The sequence below is a fragment of the Bubalus kerabau genome, chromosome 7 (assembly GCF_029407905.1).
Source record: "Bubalus kerabau isolate K-KA32 ecotype Philippines breed swamp buffalo chromosome 7, PCC_UOA_SB_1v2, whole genome shotgun sequence".
In the NCBI taxonomy this organism is placed as follows: domain Eukaryota; kingdom Metazoa; phylum Chordata; class Mammalia; order Artiodactyla; family Bovidae; genus Bubalus; species Bubalus kerabau.
The window spans coordinates 116,930,351-116,947,706 of NC_073630.1; positions in this window are offsets into that span (position 1 = coordinate 116,930,351).

The following is a 17,356-nucleotide window of genomic DNA, read 5'->3' on the forward strand; positions in this document are numbered from 1 at the left end:
TGCTTGGAGAACATCAGGACCAAGGCAGACATTTCAATCTTCCCATTAAGTTCCCATGTCCTTTTCTCAGCCAAGACTCCACCCACCCAGATTACACGATTCTGACTTTATCAGCAGAGATGAGTTTTGCCTCTTCTTGAATTTCTAAGCCAGGTTATCCTGTCATGCAACAAGGGGCTTCGCAATAGCCAGATCCTTACAATCAGGTGTGTTTCCACTCTATATACTCAGAGAAGCAACGTGGAAGAATGGAGTAGGGAGTTCTCAGGGTGAAAGGGCCCCAGCTCTCCTCCACACTTCCCACTCTTGGTTCTGTCCAGCAGGGCAAGAACAGGGGCAGAAGCCTCAGCAGAACTGAGCTCCTGTAGCCAAGACAGAGACCACTGCTTGAATCCCGGGTGTGATCAATAATTGATTCAGAGACTGTTTCCAATTGCAATGGAAATGTTGAGTGCAGACCTGAGTCCCAGTGCCCAGCGTCAGGCTGGGTGGCTTCAGGCAATGGACCCTGTGCAGACCTGTTAATAATTTCAACTCATTTCATGTGCATGGTTTGTTTCACCTCCCAAATAAATTAATTATGGAGACTTTAAAGGATTTTCAGAGGGAATCTTATTACTAACGGCATGTTCGGCCCTACCAATCAATAGTCCTTTTATTTTTACATAGCAAGTGGGAGAGTAAAAGGGTTTAAAAAAAAAACTCCTTCCATTTCTCATTTCATCATCTCCAGCCTTGACATTTAATGCGTTCTCTGAAACATGTTGAAACTCCCAATGCTCACTGTGTGAACTCGAGCAACTGAGTTAACCTCTCTGGGTCTCACCTGTAGAATATCTTTGCTTTGCCCTCCACCTTCAATGCCCATCTCCTTTGTGGTCTGGGTGAAACACTCCTATTCATTCTACAAAACCCTGCTGTATTCACAATGGGCAAGAGTTTGGCCTGGTGATGAGAAGACCAAGCTTTAGAGTCAGACCATTCTGAATTCATGCGATGCTCCAGCAGTTAACTAGCTAGGGTGATGGTGGGCATGGGACTTAAGCCCATCTCCTCATCTGTAAAGCAGTAGCAGAATACATAACTCAACCCTGAATATTCATTGGAAGGACTGATGCTGAAGCTGAAGCTCCAATACTCTGGCCACCTGATGGGAAGAGTTGACTCATTGAAAAAAACCCTGATGCTGGGAAAGACTGAAGGCAAAAGGAGAAGGGGACAACAGAGGATGAGATGCTTAGACAGCATCACCGACTCAATGGACGTGAATGTGAGCAAACTCCAGGAGATAGTGAAGGACAGAGGAGCCTGGCACGCTTCAGTCCATGAGGTCAGAAAGAGTTGTAAAAGACCTAGCGGCTGAAGAACAACAACAAATACAACTCACAGGTGGTTATGCAGGATAAATGATCAAAATCATGTAAAGCCACTTACCACAAGCTGGGCATGTAATGTGTTCTCAAGGCCTGAATTGGTTATTATTATTAACATGAGGCACTTATTTTTTCTGAAGACAAGGAGGCCTGGCATGCTGTAGTTTATCTGATTGCAAAGTGTCAGAGACTGAACTTAGGGACTGAACAACAACAAACATTCTTTGCACAGCTATCTATGGAACATCTACTAGGTGACAGTCACTTTGTTTAGACAGAAGCCTTCTATGAGCCACGACCCTCATCTGAACGACATTTCTCAACTTTCCTGCTTTATATTCCCTTATTACCATGGGTGTCATATCGTATGTTATATTTGATGGGTTAGTGGTCCCTTAAAGGGCAAGGGCTGGTCTTATTTGGCTTTGCAGCCACAAAGCTCAGCATGGTCTAAAAACGTGATGCCAGTGGTCCCAGCACCCAGGAGGACCCCTGGCAGCAGATAACCCATGGCCCTTTGGACCAGTGAGGGCTGGAAGGCTGGAGAAGGCAGAGGCCAGATATTAGAGGACCTTGCTGCATGCTAAAGTGCAATGAGGTTATTTTGTGGGCAAAGAGGTTCTTCTAGAAGGATCCAAGGAGAAGAGAGACACACTCAGACTTGCGTTCTAAAGCAGATACCTTGGGAAGCAGACAGAACATGATCTGTAGGAGACAGTCCAGGCTGGAGGAGGCCTGCAAGAACTGGGAGGTGGCCTGTGTCTGATTCTGTGCCTTGCTGCATCCACAAATATCTCACACGTGAAAGATGCCCAGTAAATATTTACTAAACGAGCCAGGAAATGAGACCTAGGGACACGGACCTCACTGAGGAGATGACGAAGCATGTGAGAAACTGCAAGAACCTAGACCAGCGCTGAACCAGAGGTTCTGAGGCTGGAAGTGCCTTCTAAGTTGGTGGTCAACAGGCACATGTGTCCACAAGGATGGAAGTGCCTTCTAAGGTGGTGGTCAATAGGCACATGTGTCTGCGAGGATGAAAGTGCCTTCTAAGGTGGTGGTCAACAGGCACGTGTGTCCACGAGGATGGAAGTGCCTTCTAAGGTGGTGGCCAATAGGCACGTGTGTCCGCTGAGCTCTTGAGATGGAACTGGTACCATTGGGGGGCTGAATTTAATTTCAGTTAATTTTAACTTAAACAGCCGCCTGAGTCTATCATAGCCCAGACCCCTACTAAGATTGGGACAGCATAAATGGAGAGGAAGTACCACCAGCGGATCTCTCATTTTGAAATACCCAAATCTCCAAGGTTAGTGTAAGTAGTATTTTTTCTTTTACATTTTTCTTCATCACTACACCAACCAGGGTTTCTAATCATAACATAATTCCAAATAAAAATTGGATACCCCAAGCTCTGAGGGATAACGGTAATTATCATGTCTGTGTGTGTGCGTGCTGCGTGCTCATTCATGGCCAACTCTTTGCGACCCCACAGACTGTAGCCTGACAGATGCTATATGTCCAGGATGGCAGTTGAGGGCTGCATTTGAGAACACAGGCTCTGGAACCAGATGGCCTGGGTTTAAAAGTTGGCTCTGATGATGCACATTCCTTGTTTCCTTCTCTGTAAAAGCATAATGTCCACTTCATGAAATTGTTACCAAGATTAAACTGTTTGATACCTATAAAAAGCCTGGCACGTAAGTGCTTAGTCCATATGAGCTATATTTGTGGGCTTTACGCACATTATCTCTTTAATGTCCTCAGTAACTCTCCACACCAGGTGTTATCATTCCCATTTTGCAGGTGAGGAAGTATGATCAATGAGGATAAACTTAGATGCATATTATTAACTGAACAAAGCCAATCACTCTGAATGGTTCCAAATATACGCAGCCTGTGCTTTATAGCAGGTTCCTACTAGCCTGCTATAAAGCACGGGCAACATATTAGCATATTTTCCCAGTCAGAAATTTTCTGCTTAGCAGTTAGTGGGAAACTGCCATAAAGCACAGGAAGCTCAGCTCGGTGCCCTGTGATGACCTGGAGAGGTGGGATGAGGGGAGCGGGTGGGAGGGAGGTCCAAGAGGGACTGGTCGTATGCAGACATACGGCCGATTCATGGTGTTGTACAGCAGAGAGCAATTTTACTCCAACAAAAAAAAATAAGTGCTGCTTGTATAGGTTATACATAGTAAAGGATCTGTTTTCAATGCAAATCCATTACACAGTGATGAAATCAAAATAATAATAGCTATAATTTCTTAAGTTTGTATATCATTTTTATGACTACAGCATGGCATTGTCAAACCTGTAATGTTATGTACCTTTTAACATGTGTGTGTGTGTGTGTGTGTGTGCGTGCATGCGCATGCTCAGTCATTCAGTTGTGTCTGACTCTTTTGCAACCCCATGAACAGCAGCCCACCAGGCTCCTCTGTCCATGGGATTCTCCAGGCAAGAATACTGGAGTGGGTTGCCATTTCCTCCTCCAGGGCGTCTTTCTGACCCAGGATTGAAGCCGCACTCGTGCATTGGCAGGCAGATTCTTCACTACTGCACCACGTAGGAAGCCCTTTAAACATATACCAGACTAAAAGCAAAACAAAACAAACAAACAAACAAAAACCACTGCCAATTAAACAGCACTATGGTTACTTATCACTCATAATTTTATTTGGAAATGCTTTTTAGACTCATCTCAATCTGAACTCTTACCTTCCATTATTCTTGTATCAACACAAAATGGAATATATACACAAGATAAACTGCCTGAAGCATCGCTTAAGGTAGTGACACTCAGTGTTCAACTCTTCTAATCCTTTTTGGACTCAGAATAGATATGTTCATTTTTCCTTCCCATATAAGAGCATCCTCTGTGCCATTAAATGCATTGACGATACAGCATTTCTTGGAAGTGGTACACTGTTTTCTCCAGAGCTATTCTTCCATACAGCTGATACCCATTCTGTAAGTTTTGATGCTGAAATGTCTTTTACCAAAAGGTATCCATGGAAGGTTTCTCAAATGGCTACCAGGACTTATATTCAATCTTTGAATACCCCTGGAATAAAAACCAAATTCATAGCTTTAGGGACAATGACGACAACTCAACAGTCACCTGGCCAAGATCTATTGTAATATTCCACTGATGGTGGGATATATCCCAAGTCCAGAGAGGTTAAAATATGAAAGAGTGTTTTGAGAGCCAATGAAATACAGTGTTTCAGCACTTTCATTCATCACTCAAGTTGTTTTTATTATACCCCTATGACTTCTCTGGTGGCTCAGATGGTAAGGCGTCTGCCTACAATGCGGGAGACCCGGGTTCAATCCCTGCCCTGGGTCGGGAAGATCTCCTGGAGAAGGGAACGGCAACCCACTGCAGTATTCTTGCCTCCCCCTCCCCCCAAAAAAGGGGCTCAAAGAAATGCTAGGGCTTCCCTGGTGGCTCAGAGGATAAAGCATCTGCCTGCCATGCAGGAGACCTGGGTTCAATCCCTGGGTTGGAAAGATCCCCTGGAGAAGGAAGTGGCAACCCACTCCAGTATTCTTGCCTGGAGAATCCCATGGACAGAGGAGCCTGGTGGGCTACAGTCCACGGGGTCACAAAGAGTCAGACACGGCTGAGCAACTTCACTTATGATATAGCATAGGGCTTCACTGGTAGCTCAGCTGGTAAAGAATCCACTTGCAATACAGAAGACCCCAGTTCAATTCCTGGGTCTGGAAGTTGCCCTGGAGAAGGGATGGGCTACCAACTCTAGTATTCATTGTCTTCCCTGGTGGCTCAGATGTTAAAGAATCTGCCTGTAATGCAGGAGGCCTGGGTTCAATCCCTGGGTTGGGAAGATCCCCTGGAGGATGGCATGGCAACTGACTCCAATATTCTTACCTGGAGAATCACCATGGGTAGAGGAGCCTGGTGGGTTACAGTCTACAGGGTCACAAAGAGTCAGACATAGCTGAGCGATGAAGCACATGTGATATCACACAGTAAGTGAGGCAGAGTTACAGCAAATGCGTTATACAGGATTACAGTCGAATGTGTCTGGAGTCATAAATGAGAGTCTCTTTTAACTCCCACAGCAAGCCTGCAAAATTGGCATAGATACACTGATTTGAAAAAGGGAAGTGAAAGTGTTAGTCATTCAGTCATATCCAACTCTGTGGGACACCATGGACTGTATAGTCTGCCAGGCTCCTCTGTCCACGGAATTCTCCAGGCAAGAATACTGGAGTGGGTTGCAATTCCCTTCTCCAGAGGCTCTTCTTGGCCCAGGGATTGAGCCTGGGTATCCTGCACTGCAGGCAGAGTCTTTACTGACTGAGACACCAGGGAAGCCCACACTCAACTTACTGGTAAGGAAACCAGCGATGGAGCTTGCACAGTGAATAGGGTCTTTCTTATACTTAAGTCTATATGCATTCCATTAAAAACATTAAAAGAACATAATTCAGAACTCACCTAAACAGACCAGCCGTTAGAAACCTATAAAGGTTTTCTCCAATTCTTTGAAAAAGGAATTGAAAATAAATATCAGAAGTCCACTGTGTCATAGTTATTGGATAAAACGATCCTCACACTGAGTGTCTTCAGTTCTTGCTCCAGAGCATGGGGTTGGAAATTCTCAGCTAAACCATTTAAAGTCACCAAAGAATATCTTGGATTTTACTGCAGATCGAAAATATAACTTGTATAGTTGTGGTAAAGAGTAGCCATTAAGAGCACAGATTTTAAAGCTGCCTGGGTCAAACTCTTGGCTGTACTACTTACCAGATATGTGACCTTGGGTAGGTTATCTTCATAGCTTAGTTTCCTCTTCTGTAAAAGTGGAAATGTTGATGATCTTATTTCCCTTATAAGCTGTGAAAGGGAAAGAGAAGTCACTCAGTCGTGTCCGACTCTTAGCGACCCCATGGACTGCAGCCTACCAGGCTCCTCTGTCCATGGGATTTTCCAGGCAAGAGTACTGGAGTGGGGTGCCATTGCCTTCTCCAATGACAGTGTTAACTTAGTTTAAAAAGGATGTATTCCTATTGGGTTGCATTCCTAAGTCAATTTTTCAAAGCCCATTTTTATATCTAATCATTCTATTCTACTGGTTAAAAAAAAAAACTTCTGAAAATCGAAAACTCAAAAGTAAAAATTTCCAATTTTGAAGTTTGCTAATAAAAATTTTTGGAAAGATTTCATAAATACCTATTAATTTCACATGTATGAATCTTAATCATTTCCTCCATTAAATATTTGTGCTGGAATAAAAATGAAAATACTGACTCAACATGGTTACCTTATGCAGCCCTTAGAAGTTAAAATGTGCAAACTAAACAGACAATTTGAGTTCTTCCATTTTATTTTTAAGATGGCTCCATTTCTTAGGACAGAACAATACAAATACAAGAAGCAGTTCTTGGGACCGCCTGAGACCACATTCATCTGCCCTCTTAAGCACAAGCTGTAGTAAAGGTTAAATGAGTTAAAATGTATAAAACATTCAGAATAATATATTATATGTAGTAAGCATAAGTATAAGCCAAAATATTATTATTCCAAAATATTTCTATACCTAGATTAGTGTGTTACACTTGAATTGTCCAACTCATTGGAAAAGACCCTAAAGCTGGGAAAGATTGAAGACAAAAGGAGAAAGGGCAGCAGAGGATGAGATGGTTGGATGGCATCACCAACCCAATGGACATGAGTTTGAGCAAACTCCAGGAGATAGTGTAGGACAGGGGAATCTGGCGTGCTGCAGTCCATGGGGTTGCAAGGAGTCGGACACGACTCACTGACTGAACAACAATGAACACCCAGATTGGCATAACATTATGCCTAAATGGTTGTCCCACTGAATCCTGGTGTTCCGAAAGAGTGACGGAATACATCATCAAGTGAATGAAGAGAAGTTGCTTTCACAAGGGGTGTTTCCGGCTAATGAGCAGGGTATTACCCTTGTACCAGCAGAGATATACTATGTTCATCCCCAGGCATACTTAGCAGCAAGTAAGTTGTGAAGCATGAGATGTAAAGGGATCTCAGAAATCAGAAATCATTCCGTCACTCACACACAATCCAGTTCAGATTTTAAAATATCTTGTTTATAGAAGCTCAACTCTGAGTTCACTTAACCTTGAATGAATACTTAAAACATTATTTTCTAGTGAAAGAAAAGTGATAAGCATTAGTGACTCAGTCGTGTCTGACTCTTTGCAACCCCATGGACTGTAGTCCACCAGGCTCCTTTATCCATGGAATTCTCTAGGCAAGAATACTGGAGTGGGTAGTCATTCCCTCCTCCAGGGGATCTTCCCAACCCAGGGATCGAACCCGGCTCTCCTGCATTGCAGGCAGATTCTAGAGTGCCTCACATCTCTTTTAAGTGGCATCAGAGGAATAACCTTCAATTAAACCTGAATGTGTAGAATGGAAATGCTTAAGATCAATGCCCACTCTTTTTATTGCTTTATAATTAACAGAGTGACTGCTCTCCTTGACAATTACATCTTACTGTGGGAGGGGAAGCCCCTCCCTGAGGCTGGGAGTGGGAGAAGCAGGTGAAATAGACTGCAATCCTTTAGGAAAAGTCCTTAAGCGTCTTCTCATTTTCCTGAGCTTTTGTTTGAAAGCTTCTGCTGCTGCTCCATTTCAACTCATGTTGCATTTATGCATTATGAATTTGTTTTGCAATGAATTGGGAAGTGATCTGGGGCTTCCCTGGTGGCTCAGATGGTAAACAATCTGCTTGCAATGCAGGAGACCCAGGTTCAATTCCCTGAGCCTGGAAGATCTCCTGGAGAAGGGAATGGCAACCCACTCCAGTATTCTTGCCTGGAGAATTCCATGAACAGAGGAGCCTGGCAGGCTGCAGTCCATGGAGTCACAAAGAGTCGGACAAGACTGAGCGACTAACACTAACTTTACCGCAGTTTTTAGAAGTGTTTAAAGACGAAACCTCTTGGCTGCTGTCAGAGCACTGGAGGAAGCTGTGCTCTTTGGAGCTGCCCTGAGGAGCTAGCAGACAGAGGGCTGAGGGGTACAAAAGTCATAACCTGAAAGAGGAGAGGAGATGGAACATGAGATTTGGTGCCAGAGCATCAGAGGAACCTGAGCCCTGGTACCTGAGCCCAGGTCTGGAACATGGATGTTCACAGCTGGTTTTGTCTACCCAGCAACTTGTATTTAGTTCCCTTCAAAGAGTCCCTTATCTCTCGTTCTCAGCTTGTGGATTTCCAGTGGGACTGATCACACCCATCCCGAGAATGACCATAAAATTTATCCTTCAAATAAATTTTGGGGACTTTTTTTAAATTAATTAATTTATTTTAATTGGAGGATAATTACAGTATTGTGATGGTCTTTGCCATACATCAGTATGAATAGGCCATAGGTATACATGTGTCCCCTACATCCTGAACTTCCCTTCCACCTCCCTCCCCACCCTCTCCCTCCCGGCTGTCACAGAGCACCACTGTACATGCCCTGCATCATACATCAAACTCTCTCTGCTTATCTGTTTTACATATGGTAATGCGCATGTTTAAATGCTGTTCTCTCAAATCATCCCACCCTCGCCTTCTCCCACTGAGTCCAAAAGTCTGATCTTTATATCTGTGTCTCCTTTGCTGCCCTGCATGTAGGACCGTCGGTACCATCTTTCTAGGTTCCATATATATGCATTAATATACGGTACTTTTCCTTTCTGACTTACTTCACTCTGTATAATAGGCTCTAGGTTCATCTAGCTCATTAGAACTGACTCAAATGCATTCTTTTTTATAGCTGAGTAATATGCCTGGAGAGGGTGTGGAGAAAAGGGAACCCTCTTACACTGATACAATCACTATAGAGAACAGGATGCAGATTCCTTAAATAGCTAGGGATAAGACCACCATACAATCCCACTGCTGAGCATGTACCCTGAGAAACCAGAACTGAAAAGGACCCACGTGCCGCACTGCTCATTGCAGCACCGTTTGCTGCAGCTAGGGCATGGAAGCAACCTACATGTGCTTCGGCAGATGAACGGGAAAGGAAGTTGTCAGGCATTTTTTTTTAAGGTGACCTTAAAAAAAAAGTAAGTAATTTTTTTTTAAGGTGACCTTATATAATTTTGAAATATTTATTTACTGACCAGCAAACTGGTTTTCTTCAATCAGTAGACCTATAAAATTGTTCTATTCGAAAAACTGTTTTCAAAAGTAAATATTCTCTTTGATAACTAATGAAAACCTACTGCATAGCACAGCTAACTCCATTTAGTGCTCTGTGGTGACCTAAGCTGGAAGGAAACCCAAAAAAGAGGGGAAATATATATGTATATGTGTATACATATATATATGTGTGTGCATGTTCAGCTGATCCACTTTGCTGTAGCGCAGAAACTAACACAATGCCGTAAAGCAATTGTGTTCCAGTGAAAATTAATTTTAAAAAGGACACTGCCAATAAAATATGACTAGAATTTTAAAAAGTAAATATTTCTACTTTGTGTGAAATACGATCTTTTACATTTCCATTGGAGTAACATTTACAACGTTGTCATAGCTTCAGGTACACAGAAAAGTGAATCAGTTACACATACAAATATATCCACTCTTTAGATTCTTGTCCCATATAGATCAGCGTATTCCCTGAGCTACACAGTAGGTCCTTATTAGTTTTATATTTTATAATAGTGTGTGTATATGTCAGTCCCAATCTCCCAATTTATCCCTCTCCCTAGAATCACAGATGTATTTTTTCTATGTAATATTTTCTAAGTATGCAATATTGTCTAAAAAAAATTGTGACGAGTAGAGTAAAATGAAAGAAACTTTCTTTACATTGATTTTCTGAACATTCAAAATAACAGAATAATTATTCTTAACACACAGAGTACTTAATTTCTTAACCATATCTGTCTCTAGTAAAATGTCAGTTATTTTCTGAAGAATGGATGGTTTTATCAGTTTTAATGTTTTCACACAATTGCCTCTCCTGCTTTTCCAAATTGTATTACATATTTCATAAACTTTGAAACTATTAAAAGCTTCGGTTGACACTTGTTTGTAGATTTAAACATTTCTAATATCTGCTTATTAGTGGGCATTAAGAAAAAAAAGGCATGTTCTGACATGCTGAGGGTTTTTTATATCTGACCCTAGTTTAATTACAATAAATTGTGTGGTTCAGTTACTCAAACTGCATGTACAAAAAAAATGTTTAAAATTTGACAGACAAAGCTCTATTTTCATTAGTAGAATATTATAGCTTATTTGGATACAATTTTGAATTATGTGTATAATTCAACCAATCCCAAGTAAAAAATTGCAATATAGGCTTTATAATTCAGCCTTCATAATTAAAAAAATACTATTTTACTTTGACATTGTGTTGTACCAATAATTGCATTTGTTTTATTATGTTAGCCAAATAATTTTATTTTTAATGTTTACTTTTTGAACGTAATTTACAAGAGTCACCATAATGCCATATAATTCACCCTCAATAGAATGAATTTCTGAATTTATTTAGTTTCCAATAATTGGGTGAAAAATTTAAACCTTTATAAAATTTAGCTAATGTCATCAGTATTCCAGAAACAGTCTGCTCCAGTTCCTGGGTTCTGAAGCGAAGACACAAAACAAACCTTTACAAGCCTTACAGACATTAGTGCCAGCAGGAAACAACGGGTCCTTGTGGCGTAAGCCCCTGACATTTTGTAGTCATTTGTTTTCAAGGCATAACTAGCCTGGTGGTTCTCAAAGTGTGGTCCTCAGCTCCTGTGAGTGCCCAGACTCGAGTACCCAAGAAGTCAAAACTATTTCGATAACAACGCAAAGACATTGTCCGCCTTTTCCACCACGTCGACACGTTAACGGTAGGAAAGCAACGGTGGGTAAAACCACTGGTCCTCATCCCCAAAGCAGCGACACCACACTCTGCCGGTGTTCCCTGTATCTGTACCCATGCAGCCAAGGTTTCTTTAAAAATGCAGATTTCACTTCATCACCTAACGAAACAGAAAAAAGGGCTAATTTTATAGGTCCCACTCGAGTACACATCTTCTCAATACTCTTTGTGACGAAATGGAAAGTGGGCAGAAAGCTGTTCGCTGCGCTGTAACATGAGCAAGGTCACTTGTGACTGAGTTGCAAACTGAATTAGCCACTTTTTCATTTAAAAAACTGTTTTATTTGAAAGGGTAACTGACAAACTATGGTTACTCAGACTTAGTCAATTGTCAAAGACTTTCTTGCCAGTGCTAAACTTCAGTGAATATTAGAATTCGATTAATATTAGAATGTTAATGCTAGCATTAATATTAAAATGTTAATATTCAAGTGAATATTTTAATGTTTTTAAGCTTGTATCTGTCATTGTGATCTTGGCACTTTCTAATCAGGATTTTTTTCCCTGATGGGATCAGTGGTGATATTAATGAAGGTGGTTTTCTGATATTATGTAATGAAATATGTCACCATTCAGAAGATCTGTATAACTCAGTGAACCAGTATTTTCCAAATGACCAATTCTGAAATTGAAAATTCATGGGTAAAAGACACTCAAAGTACAAGAGAGATCAATGAATTTTAATTTCAGATTCCACATTGCAACTAACCTCTTGAAGCCTATCACTGGTTGAATTTTTGTGTTGCATCAGAGAATATTCACAAGTGTCTTAAATACTACCCGCTTTCCAAACTATGTATCTTTGAGAAGCCAGTTTTTCTTCATAAATTTCAAACTAATATGTCACAATGGAGAAGATGCATGAAATGTTTACCAAAGACCTAGAAGAACTAAAAAGCAAACAAACAGAGATGAACAATACACTAGAAAGAATCAGTAGCAGAATAACTGAGGCAGAAGAGTGGATAAGTGACCTGGAGGACAGAATGGTGGAAATTACTCCCACAGAACAGAATATAGAAAAAAGAATGAAAAGACATGAAGACGGCTTAAGAGACCACAGGGACAACAGTAAGAACACCACATTCACGTTATAGGGGTCCCAGAAGGAGAGGAGAGAAAGGACCCAAGGAAATATTCGAAGAGATAATAGCTGAAAACTCCCCTAACGTGGAAAAGAAAACAGTCAGTCAAGTCCAAGAAGCACAGAGAGTCCCAGGCAGGATAAATTCAAGTAGGAACACATGGAGACACATAGTCATCAAACTGACAAAAATTAAAGACCAAGATAAACTATTAAAAGAAACAAGGGAGAAATGACAAATAACATGCCAGAGAACTCCCATAAGGTCATCAGCTAATTTTTCAACAGAAACTCAAGCCAGAAGGGAATGGCACAACATACTTGAAGCGATGAAAGGGGGGAAAAGCTAAACAATTTGCACAAGAGACTGCAGAAGAAGATATGAGAATCCCACTGTCTTCATTAAGTCAGACATGAAAGATATTTGCAGAAACGTAAATCCATACTACTCTTCTCATTAATACTTCTGGTTTTAAAAATGAGTATTTTTCAATATGATTTAACACGTAATGGATTTATCATTTTATAGGAGCTAATACATGTGTTTAAATTTTATTTCATTTTTATATGGAAATATCAAGAGATATAATATACTTGAACAAAAGCTCTTTGGAGTCCTCAACAATTCTAAGAGTACAGAAGGGGGTCCTGAAAACCAGTGTTTGAGAACTACGGCTGGGCTGTCAGAGTCCCAGGAGGACCAGTGAGGAGACAGGAGCCCCACGGGAACTTGAACAGGGAAAGCTTAATATAAAGATTACTGACTCTGAAGAATCTCCCAACATCATAAAGGAGTAACTATAAAGATGAACCTAGGACTCTAAATAACGCCCTATGGAGCTTCCCTGGCCATCCAGTGGTTGACCAACCACCTTCCAGGGCAGGGGTGGGTGTGAGTTCCATCCCTCCTTGGAGAGTTAAGATCGAACATGCCCCATGGCCCAAAAAAAAAAAAAAAAAAAAAAAAAACCCAAAAGGCATAAAACAGAAGCAACATTGTAACAAATTCAATAAAGCCTTTTAAAAAATGGTCAACATTTAAAAAAAATCTTTAAACAAATAATATCCTAGGGCTGCACAAGGAAGGACAAAATCTTGCAAGAGGGAGCCCCTCCCCCACGGCTGAGGTGCCAGAGGACCAGGTGTGGCTGCAGCCCACTAGATGGGCCTGCAAGTGAGCTCCACAGGGCCCAGGTGAGCAGGAAACACACCTCCAGAGCACAGGAGGGCAGGCTGCAAGGTTGTCCGGGCAGTACAAAGCCTGAGTGCCCGGTGTGTTCTTCAGCAGGACTGTGTGAGGAGGTCTCCAGGCTGCGTGGGGCTGTGAGCTTGCAGAGCAACCGCAAGCTCTGGACTTGCAGTGGAGGAACAGAGCTGCTGGCAAGGGTGCACCTGAAGCAAGAAAACAGCCGCCTGGCACCAGGAAGAGCATCCTTTCCTTCCTGCGGTGTCTCTCTAGCGCCCTCTACTGACAAATCCTAATACTCTCTCTACAAAGGAGAATTACTTAACGCTTCAGCATGGAGCTGGTAATATTCACGGTGCATTTGGAACCAAGAGGTGATAAATCGATAGTTGACACACTGACTTAAAACACTCAGTTCAGTTCAGTTCAGTCGCTCAGTGGTGTCTGACTCTTTGCAACCCCATGGACTGCAGCACGCCAGGCTTCCCTGTTCATCATCAACTCCCAGAGCCTACTCAAACTCATGTCCATCACATCAGTGATGCCATCCAGCCATCTCATCCTCTGTCGTCCCCTTCTCCTCCCGCCTTCAAACTTGCCCAGCATCAGGCTCTTTTCCAATGAGTCAGCCCTTCGAATCAGGTGGCCAAAGTCCTGGAGTTTCAGCCTCAGCATCAGTCCTTCCAATGAATATTCAGGACTGATTTCCTTTAAGATTGACTGCTTGGATTTCCTTGCAGTCCAAGGGACCCTAGACACCACACAGAACTTTTGTTTTTTACCCTTGTGAATCTTGCCAAAAAGAAATAATGCTCTGGGCACTACAGGTTAAGAAGCACTGCTCTTTGTATATCATAGATTTATTCTGAGGCTTCTGTCCTCCTATACATATTCATTGTTGCTGAATTCCAAAATTCGCATGTCAACAACCACATCTGGAAAACACACGCCGCTTAGGAAGACTGCCAGGCACCAACAACAGCTGGGTGTGTAGATATGCGGGTTAAATTTTATAGCAAGATTTTTGTGTGTGTGCAGGAAGGAAAAAAGAGTTGATGAATCATTAATAAGGGCAATTTAGCAAAATATATCAACAGGTTCTTGCCTTCAGTGACAATGTTATGACTATGTTCCCATTAGCCCAGAAATCTGGTTACGTCGGCTTTAAAAAGGCCCAAATCACACATCTCCTGAACTCATGTTTCCACAGCCTAGGAATAAAAATCCGAAAAGCTAGAGATACAGCACTGGACAGTTTTCGTTTCCCACAGAAAGCTGTCAAGGTCTTTCTCGTCCTTCAAACACTAGCTCAACCACAGTCCTCCCGCCATCCCTTTGCCCCCACACTAGTGGATCTCTCTCTCCTCTGGACCCCGGCTTTTCTTGTTTATGCCTCCACTGAAGCACTTCCCCAGGCTAGCTTGTTTAGCAGCTAGTTTTGTCCGCATCTTTCTCTCCCACTGCACTGTGAGCTCCTCTAGGAGAAGGTCCAGGCCTCCCAGAGCCAGACCCATGACGATGCAGTAAGCCTGCCGCCCGTACATCTTGAGCCAAATTTCTTCATTTCAAATGAACAGGAGCTTGAAGTCTCTGGATTGCCAAGGAGCCCAGCCACAGACAGGCACTCGGTTGCTTTCAGCTGTGACCAGTCTTCAAGGCATTTTGAAAACAGGGGTCTTCGGGGGGAGTCTTTGGAGCTGGGCAAAGAGTAAACAGAATTTATTTGAGAATTCTGAAATGCAGAAAGTTTATAAACTAATTCAAAACCCAGAAAATATACTCAGGCACTACTGTATGCTGTAATTCTCTTGCAGTTTGTCTTCATTCATTGCTTCCCTTCTTCTCACCTCCCACCTCAAACCTCGATCCCTCATAAGCTAAGAAAGGACTATTTGGCAGAATCTTAAGATACTTTGCTGGAAGCATGCAATGCTCCTCATGCCATTTGAAACTCTCCTAGAGTCTCTGCTGGTCAGGATCAACTAGATGTTGAGGCAGTGACAAGTACCAATAAATTTCAGTGCTTTAATGCCTTAACAGTTTATTTCTCACTTCTGTAAAGTCCACTGTGGGTCCTGGCAGCTCTCCAGAGCAGTTGTGACTAAGGCATTAACTCAGTGGTGCAGGGGACTCACCTGGTTCCTCTGAGAGAAGGTGAAGAAGAGCATGGAGATTTCATGTCTGCACATCCTTTGCTCTGACTCAGAAGTGCCACATGCTCCATCAGCCACAGCCCCTCACCCAGAATGAGACAGGTAACCCCACTAACAGGCAAGGAGGCCAAGAAGTGCTGTTCTGTCTGTGGACAGGGAAGGCGAGGAAATCAGTGGTTGTGAACTCTGGTTCTATCTACTTCCAAGGCTTCACAAGGACTTTATAAGTCAAGGCAGGAGGAAGGCAGGCTGAAAGGGGCAGCTTTTTTTCCCCCACTTTGCCTTCTGTCCTAAGACACATCTAAGAAACCAGGAAAGGCTTCCTCAGCACTGGGCGGCTCACCTGCTCAGAGCAGACAGGAGGGCATCCTCCTCCCATTCTCATCTACAATCTTATTTTCCTGGAGGCACGCGCTTCCCTGGTGGCTGAGATGGTAAAGAATCTGCCTGCAGTGCGGGAGAACCAGGCTCAGTCCGTGGGTTGGAAAAACCCCGCAGAGAAGGGAATGGCAACCCACTCCAGTATTCTCACCTGGATGGACAGAGGAGCCTGGCGGGCTACAGTCCATGGGGTCGCAAAGAGTCGGACACTACTGAGCTACTAAACACGAACGCACAGGTGTTCTGACAGGTCATTTAGTTAGAAACAAAGAAATTAGGCAAAGAATTGGCCACTTCAAGACATCTGTCCTTAAAGAGTTCCATGACCAGGAAAGGAAGAAAGAGTTAGATCTGAATGGTTTCAGCCCTCTTTCCAACTTCAGTAATTTGATTTTCATGTTATACCCCATTTAGACTATTAATATTATGACATCTTCCACAAATAGTCATTAAATACTCACAATATACCTGACTGCAGAAAATGGGGGCCCAGGTGTTTTTTGAACCACTATGATGTTTGAAATTTCACACTATATGCTCTTTGCAAATCCTAAATTATTTTACCCTTTCACAACCTTTGGGGGGATTGTCATGATTGCTCCCATTTTACAGCCAAGTAAACTGAGGTTCAGAGAATTAAATCATATGACCCAGGTCATGGCAGGTAATAGTGGGGAAAGGAGATCTCAACCCACATCTGTCTGGCTCATAATAAGGGAATCCCACATACTCACTCCAAATTAATTAGAACTTAGAGGTTTGGAGCTTACAGCCTGATTTTTTAGACTGTATGTATTTGAGGAGTATAATCAAGAGATTATCCATTAACTGAAATAATCACAGTTCTATCTGAAATTTGAAAGAATGTTGATCATAGCTTTTCTGTACTATTCCTTATGTCACGATAATCTTTTAAACTGCATCAACTCCCCTTTCTCTCAAACAAGGCATTGAACATTATGCCTTTCTGTTACATGGTCCAGAGACGCGAGCGAAACCCTACCCCAGGATTAAGTGAGATCGCGCTCACTTAACAAAGTATCCGTAACAAAGTGAAGCAGTCTATTTAAAAAAAACAACAACAACAAGATCAACTATTATGTTGTTTGGCAAATTTGTAGAAAGTTGGATCTTTATCTCCTAAAATGAATAAAAATCTGAAAAAAATAAAATGCTAATACTCTGGTAGATGTATAAATGTTACAAGCTGAGGTGGAGGTGGAAATCCTAGTATGTGCCTCTACAGCAGCAAAGCTTGAGCTTCAAGCACATACTCATGAGCGT